The sequence below is a fragment of the Phyllostomus discolor genome, chromosome 7 (genome assembly GCF_004126475.2).
Source record: "Phyllostomus discolor isolate MPI-MPIP mPhyDis1 chromosome 7, mPhyDis1.pri.v3, whole genome shotgun sequence".
Classification (NCBI taxonomy): domain Eukaryota; kingdom Metazoa; phylum Chordata; class Mammalia; order Chiroptera; family Phyllostomidae; genus Phyllostomus; species Phyllostomus discolor.
The window spans coordinates 52,912,732-52,931,357 of NC_040909.2; the positions used below are offsets into that span (position 1 = coordinate 52,912,732).

General features: G+C 42.1%; 1 protein-coding gene and 1 non-coding gene across 2 annotated transcripts in view; both read right to left on the minus strand.

Moving 5' to 3' along the window:
- The window catches only part of FHIT (fragile histidine triad diadenosine triphosphatase), a 1,459,115-nt gene that overhangs the window by 24,559 nt on the left and 1,415,930 nt on the right, over positions 1–18,626 (minus strand). The window lies entirely within an intron of this gene.
- On the minus strand, positions 9,238–9,401 carry LOC114502222. Its single transcript, XR_003685066.1, has one exon. It is a non-coding gene; the product is annotated as a U1 spliceosomal RNA (small nuclear RNA).

The following is an 18,626-nucleotide window of genomic DNA, read 5'->3' on the forward strand; positions in this document are numbered from 1 at the left end:
TAGAGCCTGCAAATGTTAATGCCTTTCTGATTATTAGGCGACCGTCTGTTATTGACATATGCCTTACAGATGGCAACATTGTGCCAATGCTTAGAAGTTGTTTATGGGAAATAGGAAATAAATAAAACAAAAACTAGTCATATTTGCAAAGCTCTGTTGCACATGGTTTTAAAACTTCTGTTTCCCTCTTAAATGCCCCTATGCAAGCCTGTGGCTTTTAGAAGAGCTGTGCCCAACCCTGGATACTCACAGGAATGGGAAGAACTTTAGAAACTGCTCTGGTCTAATTGGACTGAGGCAGCCCATATTTGAGGACTGTTTTCAAATTTCTCAAACAATTCTAAGATGAACTTAACTGTTGAGAAGCAGCGCACTGAGGAAAAAACAAACAAACCTGCCCATAAAGAAAGAATACATCTGTCTTTTAGCCCATTGCTTGAGACCCTTCCAACAGAACTGAGGCTGTCCTTTGCAAACTCTGCTCCCTACTGCTCTTCTATACACACCCTGTCAAGGGGTTGTCTGGGCCTCAGCTGTCCCAGCAACACTGGGCTACTGATCTAGTTCAGGAGACTTTGAATGGGATTTCAGTCTCTGCAGTGGTAGGGACCCTGGGAAAGGTCCTGGTAGACAAATCTTGTGTCTTGGAAGAGCCACCCAGGCTACTTGGAAATTAAACATGCTGTGGGGTGGAGTACAGTTCTGTTCTCTTGAGGCAACTGAAGAACCTGGTGGCTGGAAGCCATTGTCCAGGCTTACCTTAAACACTATGGCTTAATGGCTTATTGAACAGGAGAGAGAGAAGAGAAGAGAAGGGAAGGGGAGGGGAGGGGAGGGGTGGGGAGGGGAGGGGAGGGGAGGGGAGAGGAGAGGAGAGGAGAGGAGAGGAGAGGAGAGGAGCGGAGAGGAGAGACTATTGGCCTAGGGAAACTTTAATGAAGGGGTTTCACCCCTGACAATCTTCTAGAGTACCCTCAGGTGTCCAGAGGGAAAGACCAGGGGCTACTTATAATACACCAGGTATTTATTCAGGGGCCTGCCCTAAAGCACTGAGCCAGACAGACCCCTTAACTGTCCTCATGGGGCACCCAGGTAAGGAGGGTAGACACCAAAGGGAAAGATGCTAGGAGGAGCTACCCTAATTTGAGAAGGCTTTTGAGAGTCAATTTAGATTCACAAAGAAACAGAGTATTAGAATAGAGAGTGATGGGGGTTGAGGGTTATCTAAGGAGCACCCAGCAAGGGCTCTCTAAGAAGATGAGGTTAGGCCTAGATGTTAACAATGAAAAGGGCAAGCTCCTTAAATTCTCTGTGCCTCAGTTTACCTTTCCATAAAAAGGAGGTAGTAAAGAAATTGTGAGTTGTGACATGCCTGACAGGTAGTAAATGGTTCTTAGTGTTTGCTATGATGATAATGATGATGGTGATGATGATGATGATGATGATGATGATGATGATGATGTGTATACCATCCCATGACAGTCAACAGTGAACAACCCACAGGGGTTGTTTCCAGGAGTAAAAGTACCTTTACCATCTTCATGGTTCCCCAGTGATCCCTATCTTTTGGACCTTTCTACCCTGTAAGAAGGATTAAAATCTATAATCAGAATTCAGACCCAAACCAAACTAATCTATATCTGAGAGGAAATTTAGCTCCTGAGCTCTAAAATGACCTGCAATAACCCCTAACTCTCAGGGTGGTGGTGAGGAGTGAATAAGGTATTGTGGTAAAGGTTAAGGTCCTAGAGTGAAAGCATGTGGCAAAGGTCTAATGCACTCAAAATTACCCTGGGAGCATGGTTGCAGATTGGCAAATAAAAATAAGATGCTCACTTAATATTTGTTTTTAGTATAACTCAGGTAGTATTGAGGACATACTTATACTAAAAAAATATTCATTGCTTATCTGAACTTCAAATTTAACTGAGCTTCCTGTATGTTACCTGGTAACTCAGTCTAGGAGACCCCATAGGAAGGTGCCATGGGAAGTACTTGGTTTGCATTTGGGTTGTTCCCAAACCTGCCTAGCTGAGAATCTTGGGAAAGACAGAGGAGACTGTCCAAAGATGACCAAATTCAAGGCTACCATTTTGTCTACTCCAGGGTTTATTATTATTATTATTACATGAAATTCAGAGTAAATCCACAGTACTGTTTAAATTCCACAGTTGATTAGTTCTAAGATGTACTGTTTTTCACATTTTAACATCTCTGAAATTGAAGCATGCCCTAAAATCAATGGTGTGTCACAGTGTAATTGGCAGTGCTTTTCTTTCTCAGTGGTACTTAATGTAGCAACACTTCTTCCAGGTGGGGGATTCAGTGTACCATAATCTCCGTCACTCCTCCCTGCAATGAAGTCACAAAGTTAAACTGTGAAAAGGCTCAGCACCATGGCCAATAGGACACATGTTCCTCTCCTTCCTGTGCAGCAAACAGTTGAAACTGTTTTCCCTGATACCTGGTTCATGTGCCAAGTTACAAAGTTTGCAAAAGCTTAAACCAAAGACTGTATTCACATTCCACAGAGTGAAGGCAGTCTGTGGTGACTCCTCAAAGTGAGTTCTATTTCTACACAGCTTTGAAAAGAGGTTTTTTTTTTAAAAAAAAAAAAGTATCCCACTTTATCTGCTTGAAATGATTTTCAGGGAAAGTAGTATTAACAGGATTTCTGACTGAAACACTGACATGTGTTGATTTTGACATTGTGCTCCTTTCTATGCGTTATCACGAGATGTACGGGTTAATAATTAATTCCCTGGTGTAACGCTCAAAGTGCCTTGGCTATTGACATTTTTGGAGCTCTGTAATGGAATGCAGCAGGAGAATGATTGACCAAGATTTAAGTGTGTTTCAGAATTTGGAACTAAGCTGTAGTAAAATACCAAATTGTCTTCAAAGGAGGGAAACAATTTAAAGCTACCTCTTCAAGAAGCTAGTGGCTGAATAATAACTTGGCTGTTTTAAAATACATTAATATCTTCCATTGTTTTTAGTTTTATAAAACAACATAAAGAGCAGAAAGCTTAAATAAACCATTTCTTATGGGTCAATGGTTCTGTTTAGGTGTTTATATGAAGCATGGAAAAGAAAATAATTTCAATGGATGATGAATTAATTTTTTAGATCTGATTCTCTATTACTGCAATTTAGTCAACCAGCATTTGATGAGCATGTGATATATTCCAGGCACTGTTCTAGGTCCTATGAAAGCTATACCAATAAATAAGCCAAAAATCTTTGCCTTCTGGGAATCTCACCAAAAGAAAAGACATATTCATACAAACCTCATTTAATACAAGTCAGTATGATATAAATACTGGACGAGAAGTTCCAACATAGTGTTCTCAAAATATCTGAGAGAGAGAGAATAATTCTTGCTGGGCTAGGGGTCTGGAGTTGACTATAAAAAACCAGGATTTGCACTGGGATTTACAGAAGGGCTCTCCTGGGCCAGGGGTCAGCTTTGGCAAATGAATGAGGCGTGTGCCCTCGCTCCTGCCGCTGGTGCCCATGCGGCTTCATCAATTGCTTGTACTACTGCCCCTCACGAATCTCGACGTGGCATTCCAGCCATGCCTGACCATCTATCAGAGGCCTCCACAGAGCTGAAATTTTGTTGCCATTGTGAGAAATCTTAAATTCCAGTGTTTCAAGACAAAACACACAGCCTAGTTGCCCTGGAGATGGCCTCCAGTTCTTCAGTTCAAAGTTGCCAACAACTTTAAATTCTATTGAGAAAGTTGTTCCCTTTTCAATCATCTTTCAGTTCTTCTGATTAATCAAAAAGCAAGTCTCAGTTGGTACTAGCATGTCCTCAGCATGGTACCAACAAGCCCCTCACACAGGGGCGGAGCCACACAGGCTCTAGCTAGACTATAAAAACAGTTTTGTTGAGATCAGTGATTTTTCCATTTCATGGCACACACAAACTAATTACTAAAATTCTGCAGCATGCCAAAAATATACCTTTGCCAATCTGACAAAATAAGTATAACTTTGATTCACTCATCTGGATGGCTGTGGTTGTGTTAGCTGTTGTCATTTTTTTTACTTGAAATCTAAGGGAAAAAAGGTCAGTGTCCCTGACTAAATAGTCAGGTATTGCATGTTTTAAAATTTTTGCATCATACAGGTTGAAAATGGCTGGTTTAGATTATGTTTATTTTAGAATTATCTCCTGCTTATGATGTCATCTCAAATTTTCTTTTTAAAGTAAATCTATTTAAGTTCCAAATAAGAGTTAATTCCAAAAATATTAAGTAAACCAGTGTGGGAAACATGGCATTGCACATGGCATGAAGCTTGGGAGATGCCCCAGAGGGGGCAATAGCAGCTGAGTGAGGGGTGACAACCCCTCAAATGAGGGTGTGGTTGTTTCTGCTGGGCTGAAATACAGGAAGATTCAGTTTTGGGGGGTTTTTTTTTGCAGATCTTGGATATCAAAACAATTTGATATTATAAGAGCTCCAAAGAAAACAGAGCACAGTGGTCTGTCTGCTAGGATGGCAGAACTTTGGGTAGGGGTGTGGAGGAAGGCCTCACTGAAGAGCTGACATTTAAGTTGAGAGGTAAATAATGATTAGAAATCCCTTAAACAAAATGCTGGGAGAAAGAGTATTTCAAGCAAAGGGAACAGCAAGCATAGCATGTCCAGGAAAAAGGGAGCTTGGTGGTTGAGGGACTGGCTAAAAGAGTGTGGGAAGATTATTTGCAGCCTGTGGGAATAGCTAAAAAATTTGGATTTTATTTTTGGTGCCAAGAATATATGAAAGGGTTAGAAGCAGGGAAGTAAAAGGATCAGAATACTTTTCCTAAAAAGTGGCCTGGCTGGAGAATGAATTAGAGGGAGACAGAAGCAGCCAGACAAGAAGTGATGGGAGCAGGAGGGTTGGAGTAGGGCTCAGCGGCCCCATGAAGCAGCGTGGTGGTGAATCCGAGGCAACGTGAGCAGTTGGGAGTGGGGCTCTGCCCGCCCAGTAGACAGACTGGGCCTCTGATTGCTTCCTTCCTGGCACTTTGTAAGGCACACATTGATCCTGGCTGCTCTAAACTAGTGTGAAAAATCAGTCCCTTCCTGCAGAGTATGTGCCTCTCTCTCTTCAGTCTTACACTTCCCAAAGTCTCCATGTCCCCAGGTCACCTTCTGGGGCCATTTAGCTGGTGTTGAGCTATCATTCATGATTTTGGATGTTGTCTCACTTTCTCTGTCGGTCACACACACACACACACACATGTACACAACACACAGAGCCAGCATCTTTCGAGCCTGTGTTTCCTCTCTAAACACCAAATGCTTTTTTTCTAAGTGCTGGTTATTGGGCAGTCACTCATATTTGGCTTTTTTGGTGTCCTAATCAATCACTTCATGCTTGCACTTGGTACAAAAAAAAAAAAAAAGGTGTTGTGCCACCAACTTCTGGCCACCACTTTTGCTTCCTTAGAACCCTGAGGTTATTCAACTATTCCTTTGTATCAAAATGTTAATTGCCTTCCTCCTTGCTCCCTCTATGAGGGGTCTTATGAGCTGGAACCCTAGACTGATTGCTGGCTGGTGAGACCTTAAAGTGCAATCAAACTCAGTTCTTTGCCCTTTGTGAAGAGAAACTCAGGCAATCAACAAAGCATTCATCATTTGATTAGTTGCCCAACCTCTGACTTAAGCCCAACTTACTTCAGTAAAACAAAGTTTTTTAGCACTGCCAATGGGGCCAAAATGCTGAAATAAGCTCTTAATTAAAGGAGTATCAAGTGTTGATGTTTAAGAATTTGTAACCCCCAGAAGTATTTATTAACTAGGAAATCACAGCACTGGAAAATAATTATGCCAAACCACTGTACTATAGCAGAACCCAATTGCTTATCCAATTATACATTAAAATATCACATTGTCAAGCCAATTGCCAAAGCAACGAATGAGATGGTGCAGGCATCACAGTTTGGACCAGATATTCCTTAAACTGATGGCACTGAGCATGGTCTGCAGAGCACCCTATATACCCTGTAAAACCTGTGCAAACCAAGGAGGGCATCTCACCCCTGCTGTCAGAAATTGCTTTAATTCATTGGACTTGTAGGCTGTCCTTGGGAAGCTTGTTAGGAGCAACTCAGAAAAGAATGACTCTGGCTTCTGGTCCTGTGCAGAGTTGATTTCAATTAAAACATCCAGTGAGTCACTTCCTGCCAGGGGAGCACTCAGGGGTGAACCTGAAACCTGAGAAAAGTTAAAGAGAAAGGGCCTCCTGGATCTGCTGCACTGCCTCCTGGCTGGCCACCATCCCGAACTTCCTTACAAGACATCAGGGGGTTAAGGAACAGGACTTGGAAACCAGACTATAGGTGTGGGAGTCCTGGTGGGATAACATGGGAATCACTGTATTTGAGAATTATCTGCACAGAATGAAGTGCAATCTTGACTTACTCCTAGAATGCCCCACTGCTGGGGTTTTCTTCAGAGCTTACTGTCATGAGCTTCATGTTTGTAAGGATGAGACTGATCCTGCCTAGTGGCTGGGCCTAGCATTTCAGATGGAAAGCCAGAAAGCCCATTAGAGCAACAGCTCGGCCTGGAGTAGAGCAATCAGTTGCATTCACCCAGTAGTTCGTTCCTCTTCAAATTATAATAAGCCCTCAACAATAGTTAATTTGGCAAAAAACAAACAAAACAAAACAAAAACAACTCCTGTCTAGCTCCAGGTTCATGGTAGAAATCACCAAATCACAGAAATACCCTTCTTTGTATCCTCACTGCTTGCTGTGTCTGACACCCAGTAGAATTTCCAAAAGCATTTGTCAGATGTGCCACTGGATTGCACTTCCCCTCTCAACTCACTTCATCCCCAGTTTCCAGATGAAACATCTAAGTCTCTTAGGAACTTCCATCATATGGCTACTTAGGAACAATATTTGTTGGGATTAGAAATACAGTGTGTGGCTCCTAGAGTACCCATGAATCCACTCTGTAAATTCTTGGGAGTATTCTTTTAGTTAACATTTCAGAAAACATGGTTGATAAGGCAGTATGGGGGAAAAAAAAACACAGAACCTACAAACAGAGATCGTGCCCCACACTGGCTGGGTCAGGGTCTCCCACTGGGTGTCTCCTCTGGAAAGGCACTTACATCTCAGGTCAGTCATCAGTAAATAATGCTGATGACCGGCATCTGCCCCAGGCTCCATTCCATCTGAACTTTCCTGGTTTTTCAATGGGTAAGAAACTGGGGAAGCATCAGGGACTAGAGATTTCTACCAGTTTGATTTCCTTGAGCCTCCTGTTTCTAAAAACATGCTCACCGAGAAATGAAATGAAAGTCCTTCTGAAAGGAAGGTCTGTGCTGCAGCAAACTTGGGAGAAGGAAACATTTATCCAAAAAGCAATTTTCTTAGCCAGTCATATTCTGTAAGCTGTTCCCCCATGTTTGGGATATTGGTGCTGGAGCAAGAGGGTTGTCCTTTATTCCTAGAGTGATGTCAACCTGCGGCACTCAGAATGAAGAAAGGGAAAAGGCAAAGGACCAAGTTCTGGTTTTGTTTGAATCTTCTAAACCTTTGTTTCATATACATTATGGCTTCATTTTTCAAGGCACTTTAGAGAACCTTTAGAAGCATGGTCCAGGCAAGATAGCAATCCTTAGGGTGGTGGAATGTCAGCACTGTGAGAAGTTAAACCAACAAGAAAATGCAATAAAAAATATGCCACATAAACATGGCCTCAGACTCGTGCTCACACCATGATTCTGGCAGCAATGACTGAGCCCTCAAGATAAACCTATTTAGAGAAGCTGAACCAGTTTGGGGATCTATACAGTACAGGTCCCCTATGCATCAAAGGCCTGTTTCTCTGCAGAACTCATTCAATTATTCAGCTGATAGTACTATGTCCACCATGTGCTGGCACAGTGAATTGAACCGTGCAGTGGGGAGCAAGCCAGACAAGGCTTAGTGCCTTGTAGGAGGCTCCCTTTCTAGGCAAGAAGACAGGTAAGTAGCAAGCAATCAAATCTGTTACTACTGGCCTGGCTGGTGTAGCTCGGTGGATTGAGTGTGGGCTGGGAACCAAAGTGTCCCAGGTTCGATTCCCAGCCAGGGTACATTCCTGGGTTGCAGGCCATAACCCCCAGCAACTGCACATTGATGTTTCTCTCTCTCTCTCTCTCTCCCTCCCTCCCCTTCCCTCTCTAAAAATAAATAAATAAAATCTAAAAAAAAAAAAAATCTGTTACTACCATGAGAGAGAATAATAAGGAGAACTACATTAGACATTGTGGTCAGGGAACACTGCTCTGAGGAGGTGACAGTTAAACTGAGAGGGATCAGAAAGTGCTAATACCCAGAGGAAGGACAGAGGTATCTGCATGGTCTGTGAGCTGGCTGCAGAGCAGTGCTGACGCAGAGAGAGGAAGTGTCCAAAGAGAGGGCAAAAGGCGAGTAGAGAAGAGGGAAAACACCCTTCCTCTAGCTCTAAGGGCCAGAAGAGAGAGGGATTGGTGATTCATTAAGTCACATCGCCCTTGTTAAGCACCTGCTTTTGCTAGGCTCAGAAGAATGATAACCAGGTGGAAACGCAGTAAATCCAGACTAGGTGAGGGAAGGTGAAGAGGCCCACCAGAGTGGCTGGGCCCAGCTTTGGCTCCGAGCATGACCAATGGCAGTCTGGCTTGATTTGTACTTCTTGGGCCTCTCTCTCCCCTTGACATCAGGTCTGCTATTAGGAAACTTTCCACAGAAAAGCAGGTAAACGGCAAACTATTTGCACAAGTGGTGACCGCTGTGGAGCAGGCTGACCTCGCAAACTTCTTTCCAAACAGTCACCATATGTTTGGCACAGCTACGCAAGCTACCCAGCACCATCCAGCCAGGTGCCTGGCACCCACCCATGTGCTGGCAGATGACAAATGCCTAATGTGAAATCTGTATTCCAAGGGTACTCACCACTCTGCTGGATTACTCAAAATCCCTTCTTTCTACAAGACTGTCATTCTGCCTCTGGTTACAAAACTGTATCCCTGGGAATAACCTCCCCTCTGTCACTCACAAATTCCTTCACTTCCGATGGAGCTATTCTGTTACCCTTCAAAGAGCTTGGACCATGTGAGTTGCACAAACAAGTTAGGAGCCAACTTTTCCCAAATGCCTCTTTCTCTATTTCATTTAAAACCTTCTTTAATGAAGATACCAAGCCTTAGATGTAGCTGAAATGCTAAGCTTACCATGTGTGACAGCAGATCTTTGTCACACAGGATTTCCAGTGTTTGTTTTTCCTCCACCACTACAAATTACGCACTTGAGGCTCCCACATGGAGAAATCGCAGGGGTCAGCACACCTGCGATGCAATGGACAGCCTTGCCCTGGGAAAACTGCCTTCGTGATCATGCTATTCCCCCTTCCAGGTTAGTGTAAACATCTTTTTTAATTTTTTAAGCCAGAATATTTAAATGGAAAGAAATGGGGGTTTCTTAAATGCAAGGAAATGGGTGTTGCCTTGTTGCAAACTCAATTTTATATAACCATAATAGACCATATAATCCATAAATCAGCACCGACAGCAGAGATGCAAGGCAACTGCAAACCCATATACTTCACCACCACAGTGAAAAATTAAGATATAATGCCAGACTTGTGACTATTTCAAAGCATCAGGTTAGAAAAGAGATATTCTCATTTTTCAGCTTCCAACTATGTATCTAACCTCCCAATCATTCATTACTGAGATGCTCAAGAGGCACTATAGAAAGAACCATGCCTGGGATTGATATTTATATTATAAATATAAATAGTATATAAATAATATCCATAACAATATAAATTATAAATATATAAAATATAAATACTATAAATTATTTTTATATATAATCCTAGGCTTGGCTCATATACATATATCTAATATAGCTAGATTTTTAAAATATTATATTTGCTATCCCATTAAAGCTGAAAATATTACTGTTGGGAGTTACACCTATATGAATGAACAGCCCATAAAAATCTTTTGAGAATCCTAATCATTAATTAATCTCACCTCTGTGCCATTGAAGGGTTTAAGGAAGTTATTTGGTTGATTTTAAAGCATAGAAGATCAAAATACTTTAAAACAGTTTTTTTCATCACTTCAGGTATCGATTCAAAAGCCCAGAAGCAAATATATTTTTTAATGTTTTAAAAGTCATTGTTCAAGTATGGTTGTCTCCCATTTTTCCCCCACCACTCCCATTCACCCCAGCCATCCCCACTTCCCACCCTTGATCCTACCCCTCTTTGGTTTTGCCCACGTGTCCTTTATACATGTTCCTGAAAACCTTTCTCCCTTTTCTCTCATTATTCCCTCCCACTGCTTCTCTGTTTACTGTCTATTCTTAATTTCCATGTCTCCAGTTATATTTTGTTTGCTTGTTGGTTTTGTTGATTAGGTTCCACTCATCAGTGAGATCATATGGTATTTCTCTTTCACCCCCTGGCTTATTTCACTTAGCATAAAAATGTTTGTAGAGTCAGTGTTTGATACCAATTTTTAACACTCCCCAGTGGAAGCATCCACAGGATACCTGCCTCCCTTCTGCCATTGGTTCCAAGGGGAACTCATGCCCTGGCTTGAATGCTCCAGGGATGAGGCTGAGACTGCTCCCTGAGCCTGTCAGACCCTTACTTGACAAGCTGTGCCATGACACCATCATTCTTCACTCTGAGCCTGAGTCTCCCTTCCCACAACCCTTCCTGCCCATAAGTCCTAGCTCCAGTGGTTAAAGTCGCACAGCACAAGAGCAATTTGGTGAATATGAGCATCACCTAAATCTGGCAATATGCTGGGCTTGAGAGGATGTGGTCCCTCAGGATCACTTAGGCATCACTAGTCAGAGGCGATACTGGAGCAGCCTCTTTGGAAAACAATTTGGTTTATCTCCTAAAGCTGACATTCACAAAACCCTATGACTCAGCAATAGTATTCACACCATCTACCCAAAAGAAATGCATGAGACTGTTCAAAGCAGCTCTGATTAAAATAGGAAAAACCTGGAAATGATCAATATCCATCAGAGAGTAGAGGAATAAACTATGATATAGTCATACAATGGAATATTAGACAGTGATCAAATGATTGCTTGATGGAGACAATGAAGCCATATGAATGAGTCTTAACAATATATTATTAAAGAAAGGAATAACTACCAAAAGATAATATGCAGCATGATGATCTTTTGTGAAGTTAAAAAAATAACCCTGAAAAATATACATTCTAGAATGCATAGAGAATGCATTCTGGAATGCATAGAGATGCCTAGACCTATGCTAACAACAACAACAACAACAACAACAACAACAATGACAACAACCCTGAAGCAGTGAGGACCATGGGATTCAGGTGGCTGGATTCCTCAGTGGTGGGTTGGGGGGCTCTGGGGAGGGGTTGTTGTGTGGGCCTGTGAGATGTAGGGTATTATTGAAATCGTACCTTTTGTTTTGGGTGATGATTTACAGATACTCATTAGTCATTAAACATTAATTAAATGACTATGTAAATGGCCATAAGTAAAAAACAAGCAAAATTGACCATCTTTGGCAACATGTAGGACTCCAGCATAGGACGATTGCAATCTCCCTCACTATGGAAATCCCACTTCCATTCTGAGAACCTCCACAGGATTATATCAGAGTAGCATTTGTCATGTGAAAGCACTGGAGTTATTAATTGAATTCCAGATGTCTGAAATTGATGTATCCCTTCACTGAACCCCGCCCCCCCCGATCTATTTTCAGTATAACACTTCACACAGGATGCTGTTCTTAATTAAAACTGCTCTGCCTTAAGAGCTTTACATCTGTGAGACAGTCATCCAAACCTTCTCCTCTCCATAAAATTTGCTCTTATGTCCTATTTCTGAAGCAAAAGTAATACTTAACTGGATTTTAATAAACATGTCTGCAGTAGTAGTATAAATTTTGCATGGTTTGTACATTTCATAATTGCTTTAGTCCTTTTATGTATATGCTGCTTCTTACACTAGGACCATATTTAAGGGCTGTGAGGCTCTAGCTCCATCTCAGTTCCCACTATTTGGGGACAACCAATAGTCTGCTGACTAATATTTAGGCAGGCAGCAGATAAGATGTTGAAAAAATGCCATTAATTTCCAAACTATTTGCTCTTCTCCCTCTTTAATTTTTGATTTTGCAATAACTGACTGTAGTTCATTGACATCAGGTGAAAGCCTAGTAGTAGATTTATCAGCCCAAGATCTGTGGGTGTTCCTAACTGGTTGCTCACACTGTGTCAGGCAGATGTCAAAATTAAAAATATCAAAAACCAGACAAACTCAATTTTTGGGGTCCCAGAAACACAGCAATCCACTGATTGGCTCTCCTTTCATTTTGCAAATGGTTATTGGGGCCTTCGGTGGAGAGAGAGCTTGTCTACTTATAGGAGTCAGATTCAGTACTTAATAATTCAGTTAGACAGCAGCTAAATCATGAGAAACAAATACAGCTCTACAGAAAATGGTCCCCTGTCCCTAGCTGTAGGAGAAAGGTTTTCAGTCCAATGACAGTGGCTCTTCTGCTTTAGGGAGGTGAAAACATCAAAGAATGGGAGCCCAAGAATAATGACAGCATAATCATATTGTTGTTCTATTTCTCTTGTTATTAAAGGATTTTTATTAAGTGCTTGCTCTCTAAGTGCCAGGCACCAAGTTCTGGTACAGAAATGATCTACTTTAACCCTCTTAACTGTGCTACAGTACAGTCATCTCCCTTTTCAGGTGAGGAAGGTAGGCTCAGAGATGATATCTTACAGCCTGTGAATGGTGGGACTCCAGGGCCCATTCCTTCCACCTTCATTGTCTCGTGGACAATACTGACCAGCCACTGAGCAGCAGAGACTAAGTTGAAGTACCTAAATCAAAGCACTTTTGCTTATAGAATCTCATTGGATCGACTCTGAACTAGTAAGAGGCACAATATTGTTATCCCATTTACAGAGGAGGAAACAACAGCCCAGGAAGATCAAGTGAATAGCTTGAGTCTTCCGCATTGTTGAACGGAGAACATCTGCATATTTCTCTACTAAAAAGGACCCTCTATTAAAAATAACAGGGGTAGCCTGCATCTAGTTTCTGAACTGGAACATAACCGAAGAGGCATATACAGGGGGCCCTCTTGTTTGAAAAGCAGAATTAAATTCTGGGTAATGGCCTAGGACAGTTGGAGCTCAGACTCCTGATCCTTTCCTTCTAATGCTCTGATCCTGAGTGATGTGGTCATTGACACAGCCTTTTTAGTATGGTAGGCTCTTATTTACCAATTTACCCTCATCTCTCAACCTTTTGCAACTGTTCCCACTGGAAAGAGAACCAAACAGCAAGCAGAAAGACAAATGAAAGATATGTTTGTACCTTCTCAGAGGTCAGCATCCTACCCTTATTTGTGACCCATAACTAAGGACAATTTGTTGTTTCAGAGGCTGGATAGTCACCAAGAAAGCTGACCTCTGGTGTCCCAGAGCCAATCATCCTTTGAAGGAGAAGCTTGAGGAAAAATGGAAACAACAGTTTGGGGAGAGAGGCTGTGGTTGGATGTCTATTCTGGGTGGGCCATGAGCACCCCTGGCCACATCCCCTTCCTGAGCTGGCCAGGCTGTGATGCCTACAGACCTTGCATCGGGCAGGGGCTGAGGCAGGCGCCTGCACCCTGCCCTGCAGGAGACCCAGCGTCACACCTGCAGGCCCTGCACACTTCCTTCTCATTGTTGGCACTCTTCTACAGGCTTCTTAATCGGGTATGTGCACAGTCTGTAACAAATGGATGGGGTTTTGGCCTCTGCTCACTGTGTATTACATTTTTAATCAGTATATATAATTACTTACCACAAGCTGCTGGGCCAGATTTCTGAGCATTGGTCTAATTAACTTAAGCTTGATAATTATGTTTCAGATACCATAGCAGTATGCATGGAATTTGCAGATTATGCCGCCAGCTTATTTGATTCCAATAACATGTTTTCTCTGACAGTGGGTTAGTTTTATTTTTTTAAATGGCCATCTGATAATTATTTGGGTTTCAAAGTTTCCCCTTAAACAAAATCATTCTGCTATTTAAGACAGTTTCTCTAATAATTAACACAGACTAGACTGAAATAGGTTTCTACGTATTTTTACACATGCAAATCTGTTTTCACTAATATAAGCCCCAGGCTGGGGAAATATTAAAGTATAAAGAGTTCTGATGATTAAAAGGTAGTATCTTCCATGTTTTGACTGGCTTTGCTTTTTCATTTACATTTCCCTTTGGGTTGATGAAAAATGAGAGAAAAGGAGAAGCAAAAGAAATGGAAAACCTCCAACACTTATAAGTGAGAAGGTCAGCTTCTGATTGAATTAGGCCATGATAAATTCCCACAGGAATAACAACCAGCCAACTGACGGCTCAGACACTGTGCTGTCACAGTGTCTGAGACACACATTCTAGCATGAAGACACATTCTCCATTCTAGCATGGAGAACTGTGCTAGACACTGTGTCAAGCCTATTATGTGGATTATCTCATCCAATCATCCCAACAACCCCATGTAGTGGGCATGTGTTATTGGTTGAATTGTGCCCCCCTCAAAAAATATGCTGAAGCTTTGACCCCCAGTACCTCAAGATGTAACCTTATTTGAAAATAAGATCTTTATAGAAGTAATCACGTTAAAAATAAGGTCATTAGAGTGGGCCCTCATCCAGTAAGACCAATATTCTTACAGAAAAAGAAATTTGGACACAGAGACAGTCACGCACATGGACAGAGTGTTATGTAAAGATAAGACAGAGATGTGGTGATGGAAGTGAAGCAAGGCCAGACATTGCCAGCAAACCACCATGAGCTAGGAGAGAGGCATGGAACAGAATCTCCCCCTGAGCTCTCGGAAGGAACCAATCCTGTCTATACCTTGATCTCAGAATTCTAGCGTGGAGAACTGTGAGGCAACACATTTCCACTGTTTAAGTTGCCATGTTTGTGGTACTTCGTGACGGCAGTCCCAGCAAACTCACACAATGTGAGTTCCTCCACTCTCCATTTTATAGATGCTAAAGCTAAAAAAATCTATGTGATATGTCCACAGTTGTCACATGGTAGGGATGGAGCCTACCACCAGATTTTTCTGACTCCTAAGCTCATACCTTGACTTCACCCACGCCCTTGAACTCTCCCATGCCCCTGCAAACTGCTTCTTTCCAGGGAGGTAGGGAAAATAAATGCAATAAATCCTAGAAATGGCTGACACACTGTGATCAATTTAATGCTTCTAAATTCAGAGTAAGACTGAGGTGATAGCTGTTTCCAAGTTTAAATACAGCACTTTTATTTAAAACAGAAAATGACTGCTGGAAATACCTACTTCCTAGGTCCTGACAACAACACAGAATTTCTTTAGAGTGAAGGAAGTAGTGTTTTGTTCTTTTTCCACCTGTAACATCAGAGAACAATGGGCCAAAATATCACTTGCCAATTATGAAAGGCATATTGAAAAAAAACAAACAAAACAGCACAACTCAAGAATAGAGTCTGAGAAGAAAGGACAGGTAGGCTTTCCCAAGATGTCATAATGGATGGAACAAGCAAAAGGGAAAACAAGTCTCCTCTCTAAAGGCCGCAGACATGGGCTGAGAGTAATTCTTGGGAAGAGCTGCTACGTTAGCCAGGGAAGGAAAGCATAGGAATAAGAAGAATAAAAAAACAAATCAAGACTATTCTCCAAGAATGTCTACTGAGATAAACCCAAAAGAATGCTTGACACCAGGCACAGGAAGGAAGCTCAAAGCCATTGAGGGTCTATTCTATCAATTTCCCCAAAAATGTTATGAAGTAGAAGCTATCACCCCACTTTACAGAAATAGGGCTCTGAACTGTAAACAAATTAGGACAAGGTCAACTATCTACCTGGTCCAGCAAATCCTGGTTATGTCTACACGGAACATCAGTGCAACAGGGCTGTCCTTGAGACACTATGGAAGAGGCTTCAGGAGAATTGCCTTCCTCCTTCTAGACCAGTGGTGTCTCTATGTTTATGGGTATGTGTGCAAGCCAACACTCAAAACATAATTGAGAAGTTTTACAAATTATACCTAAGGTCCTCTAGAACAGTTTTTATCAATTTTAGGCATGTCAGCACCATTGAGAGGCTGATCAAAGCAATGATTCCTTTCTCTAGAAAAAATGTATAGACAAACCCACATATGTACACTTATATAAACTTCCCCTGGGGGGTCCATGAGTCTCGCTTTAAAACCCATAAAGGATACTTATGCCCCAAATGACCTCAGAAACATCATGCTACCACACATACATAATGTGCCATTGTTCACCTTGATCAGAAAAGCGTCTCTGCTCCATCACTGGCTTGTACTTCTGTGTTACTGCATCTGTCTCCACCACTGTTGTGGAGCTCTACTGTGCTTTGTCTTTATTCAGCTAGTATATCCATGCCCCACACAGAGTAGGTATAAAGTGAATCTGCAGTCAGAAAACCTGGACTTGAGATCTAGCACTCCCTCTGGGTCATGTGGCTTCCACTCTGTGATTCTCCATTTAACGCATATACCAATAAATCGAAATAATACCATGGCTAGCCCTCCTTTTTCTGAAGGGCTTTGGAAGGAACATAAGAAACGAGTGAAAGCAATTTCAAAGAGGAACACCTACTCAATAGTGAGCACCTATTGTATGCAGTTTATGTACTTTGTGTACATTAATTCATTAATCCTCACAACAACAAGGCTAATACTGCTATCATCTCATTTAATGCATGAGGAAGCTGAGCCCAGACAGATCTGGGAAAAGGTGCTAGTAGGCACAAGCCCAGGATGCAAATGCAGGTGGGGCCAAAGCTGGCCCTCCTGACACTATGTGCAGTCTCCCTCTAGACTAGGCAATGAATGGCATGCAGATGTCTGGATTTGTTATAGCAAGAAGGCAAAAGGCCCTGCAGGCCCTCTATTAACTCAGTAGTGCATGAGGGGCTTTGGGGGATTTTAGAGTCAGACCACTGGAAGAACTCGGTATTATAATTGCAACAAGCTCAACTCCTTTAATGAACCTCGGCATCCCTGGCAGAGCCAGACTGGCTGTGATATAGCCTTTCTGTGAAAGAGAAGTTCCTACCATTTTTCTACCTTCCCTTTCCTCTCCTGCTCCCCCAGACATGCAGGGACTAGGCAGTGTCAGGGAGGGAAGCAGCAGCCTCCCTACCCGGGGTTCTGATATAGTGGGTGTGGAGGGCCAAAGCCCCTTCTAAAAGCTGTGAGATACACATGCACTGACTGTGCCAGCCAATACACACACACACCTACAGGCTGTCCAGCAGTGGCTCACCTGCCTGTGAGTGCTAAGCTCATGCCACACCACCAATGTCATCTCCTTTCTACTTCAAACAATGCCCCTTTTCCTCTAATTTTTTGTTTGAGAGTTCCCACTTGTATAGTTTGCAAGGGGAAAAGAGCCCAGATGTATCTTGGATGGGATTCCAACTATTCTGCAAGGCACCATCTTACAGACTACTTCACTCCCAAGTAATCAAATGGCAGTAACTGATGTACAGGCTGGGAGAGAGCAGTGACCAAGCCCCAAGCTTGTCCTCTCAGAGCTCATGGCCCAGGTGGGCCACCCAGAAAATAAGCACCTACAGAAAGTGTGGAAAGTGCCGTGATGAGGAAAATCTGGTCAACTGTGGGAATACTGACTGGGAGGGACTAGTCCAGACTGGAAGAGAGTGGCATGTTGTGAATCTGAGAGGCTGAATATCTTCTCTGCCTTTACATTACTGCAAAAACCCAGAACACCATACTGAACACACTGCTATGTGCCTTGCATGCTTTGCCTCACTTAATCTAAAATATTTTCTAATTCTTCTTAGAGCACTTACTCCCTACTGCTCTCTTAGCCAGCTCCTTCTTATTCTCTGGGTCTGAACTTGAATGTATTAATAGCTCCTTTAAAGAGCCTTCCTGGCCCACCTTAAGTTGCCTGTCCCCCTCCAGTCCCATCATAGTGTGTTTTCTTCTGAGGGTTGCAGTCTGCAGCCTTGCTACTCCAAGTGTGGACCACAAACCAACATCATCTGGGGTCTTGTTAGACATGCAGAAGCCTGGGCTCCAGCCCAGGTGAGTCTTAAGCACTTTAAATCTGCCTTGTTCTATACAGTAGCCAGTAGCCCCCACGTAGCTCTTAGGTGTGTAGACTATGGTTAGCCTGAGCTAAGATGTACTATATGTAAAGAATATATACCAGATTTAAATGACCTAGTACAAAAAAGAATATAAACTTTCTCATTAAGAATTGTTTTTATATTGATTATTAAAATAACATTTTGGATATTTTGAGTTAAAATATATTAAAAAATTTTATCTGTTTCTATTGTTAAAACATGGATAACATAAACTTTAAAATTACATGTGTGGCCCTGGCTGAGTGGCTCAGTTGGTTGGAGCATCATCCTGTACATCAAAAGGCTGCAGGTTCAATTCCCAGTCAGGGCAAATACATAGGTTGCAGGTTTGATCCCCAGTCAGGGCATGTATGGGAGGCAGCTGATCGATGTTTCCATCTCTCTTTCTCTCTAAAAAAAATTAAATTAAATAAATAAAAATTAAAAAATGAA